Raw genomic sequence first — 3,515 nt, 5'->3', positions numbered from 1 at the left:
ATTTATATGCCTTATATATGTTTTTTCCTGTTACAAGTCAGACATCTTATGTAAGATAGTTGACCTGATATGAATATATTTTATGTCTGAGCAAAGCTTTCCTCTGCTAGGTCTTTCATCAAAGAGATTGAATTAATCTAGTTAGGAATTGGGCTAGATGAGATTTGTTATAGCTATGGTTACCCCCAGAACAACATAGGCCTCAAATTTCTGTAGAGATAACTTCTGTTTATAATAGGCTTGTTTACCAACACAGTCAGTGTTTGATTGTGGTTTTTAGGTTCTTTTCATACTCTGCCTCAGAGAAGATCTCTGTACATGCTGTTGTTTCTTCTCCTTGCCCTCTTCCAGGAAACTCTGCTTTTAGTTGTTATTCAAATGTGTTAGCTTGGTGATTACAGGGCAGGAGTGCAGTCTTTATTGTTTTGAGTAAATCTCAGTCTTAGGGTGTGGCTTTCTTGGCTCTACTGCTCACCCCCCTCCCTATCTTATGGGATCTGCTCATAATCATGCCCTTATCCCAAAAGTAAGTTCTCATCTTTTCTTCCCAGTTATAATGTTTTGACCAATGTCCTAACTGCAGAAGTGCTAGTTGCCCTTCCCCCAACACATGCAGGCTTTCATTCCATACTAGAGAAATGGAAAAAGGAGCAAAGCAGAGCTTCTTCCCTTTCTTCATAGTTGTTCTTTTTTCCTAGTTTGTGCCACAACAAATGCTTCTTACATCTCTTTCCAGTCTTTACTGTGAATGCTTAGTGTTTTTGTGTGTAGGTGTGAAAGAAGAGCCTGTAAGAAAAAGTAGATTTCCCCAATTTCTGTGGCCCCCCTGGAGACTTATACTACCCCATCAGCTTGAATGTCACTTTTATCAATTTTTCAACTATTGTAGCTAAACTCTTAGCAGTTTTTGGTTGTTTCTACCCCAGTTTAGTGTGTACTTGCATCGTTCTTCCTTGCATTTTTCCTCATAGTTGGGGTGTTAGTTGCTATGCAACAACATCCTTAAAAAGGGTCATGATTTTGGAGTTAGTCTAATTTTTATTGTAAGGGTGAGAGAAGCCCTCTTCCCAAAAACCCTCTGTCTATATCTTGGGGTACACCAGCAATCTGGCCAATGGAATATTAGCTGAAGTGAAATATTAGCAACTGTTTAGTTGCTGGTACTTAAACCTCCAGCCTACTCCGATTCTGCTGTGTGATCTTGGAAACATTCATTAGTATAGATGAGCCATAATGTGAAAGAAAGACAGTGGCCCTGGAGAATTTCCTATATATGTAATAGATATTGTGAATGAGCAAACTCTGTTTTTACCCACAGAAATTATGAAGTTGTTTATCATAGCGGCAACACCTAGCATGTTCTTACTAACAGCATTTTAAGCTAGGATATCTGAGGTGATGGCAGAGGCACAGTAGAACAGAGGCAGAGATAAAGAGGCAGAGATAAATGCCTTTGTAGCATATAAGAGGAAACAAGAACCACAGGCCTAGGGAACTTTTTCTAAGGTCTCAAAAATCTGGGGAAAAAGCATGAACCCAATCATTAGGAACCAAAATATAAGGCAAAGGCTAATTAATAGAGTTAATGAAATTATTTAGAAATTTAGTTATAATAAAACGGTAGGCAAGCACAAAATACATTGCCTAGAAAACGGAAACAAGGACAAATCATTCAACAAAACTGACTCAGTGTAAGTAGTGGGTTATCTAGTTTCTCCTGATTCCCAGTATCTTAGATTTCTTTTTAGAATGGTTAATTGGCCCCAGAATTGAGGGCTGCAAGGATATACCACAGGAAACCAAAGATTTGTTAAAATCCAGAACATCACTAAGAGCCTCTGTTGGGGTGACAGTCCCTTAAATGACAGAATATATCATCTTGATCAAAATGCCATTGTGAACTTCTCCTTCTGTGGCAAACAGCTTGAATGCTAAGACACTACCACCCACATCCATATGTCCCAGTGTATGCTCTGCCAAGGTATCTGCTTGCCATTTGCTCTATCTCTACATTGCCAGACACCCAGGTGAGAAGTGAAGAATTCAGTCAGTGTTTTTAAACATCCAGATGTTTGGCACCAAGTAAGTAAAATATCTGAATGCATGACTTCTTTTTTTTTTTCACTTTTTCATCTGGCTTTTTGGCATCATATTTCATGAACCATTGCATAGAGGCTTAGGACTAAGAAAATACAGAACATTGTCACAAATCAGCACACATTTTTTTTCTAAAGTATTAAACAATCTTAGCCTAAAAATCTTAGGCCTTGGAGGACATCTAATGCAATTTTCTTCATCATGGATTTGTGCTATCTCTGCAAGTAAACCAAGGGGACTCCAGAAAATAACCTGTTTGATTTCAGGAAAGATTAACTTCCAATCTCTGGCTGGAGGTTATAAACATACATACAGCTTTGTTCAAAAATCATTTGTTGAGTGAATCCTCTGATCCAGGGCCTGAGAGTCAAAAAGACAAATAATGGTATATCCTTAAAGTACGTCAGTCTAATAGAGGGGAGAAGTTAGGCAGCCACAGAAGAAATGGAGAGAAGAAGACTGCTTGGAGTTGGAGGGATATTTAAGACATCGAGTCAAGAAGATTTGATGACTGATAAAATATATCTATCACTTCTTAATCATCTTTTAGTACTAGGCATATAGTAGGTGTGACACCTATTTTCTCTTCCATTTAATCTACATAAAATCCTTAACATATAGGTATTTTTATTTCCATTTCATGGCAATTTAGAGGGATTAGGTGACATTTCCAAGGTCACAGCACTTGAAAATTCAAAGAGGATGGTTTGCAAAACAGGATCTTCTGCCTCTGAACTTCTTTCACTGAATTGTTTTGCCTCCCTATAAGTATCTCTAACAAAGATCAAGTTCTCTACCTTGACCTTGTCGTCCCAGTGGATGATCAGACCCTGGGAGGCTTGGATCACAAGACACTTGGAGATTTCTCCTGATGAGATATAAATTGCTCAAGAAAGCCAAACCAGTCAAAAGAAAGTAATAATACATAAAAAGAATGATTGATACTAAAAGATGGAAGAGAACTCAGCCTCCAACATTGGAAAAGCAGAGGAAATTAAATAGGCATAACTGTTAAGAGCAACAGCTAGAGGTACTCAAGTAGAACTGGGCTGTTTCTTAATCAAAAGAGCTCATTTACTATCTTTAGGGCATCAGATAAAAACAAGTCTGGACTTAGATAAGTCTATTGCAATAAGCAAAACGTTCTGATCTTGGCATCAGCAAGTGTCTCAAAAATCAAACAGATGTTGATCATACCTCAATAAAGTGTTTTTAAAAGAATCAAACAGAAAAAGTAAAAGGCTTTTCTTTTATAGGGAGGGGTCATTGGGGCTAGCAGGAACTTTTAAACAAAAATTGAGCAAGTGAAGGAGTGAGCAGATAGCATGACAGAGGAAGACGGATGGGAAATGTTTCTGGCTGTAGTCAGCTGATTCTCAGGATGAGCTGTTAAGGGGAGATGTTCTGCATTTTAGTGC

Source organism: Pteropus vampyrus, unplaced genomic scaffold (genome assembly GCF_000151845.1).
Source record: "Pteropus vampyrus isolate Shadow unplaced genomic scaffold, Pvam_2.0 Scaffold497, whole genome shotgun sequence".
Classification (NCBI taxonomy): Eukaryota; Metazoa; Chordata; class Mammalia; order Chiroptera; family Pteropodidae; genus Pteropus; species Pteropus vampyrus.
Note: the sequence above shows the minus strand (reverse complement) of the source record.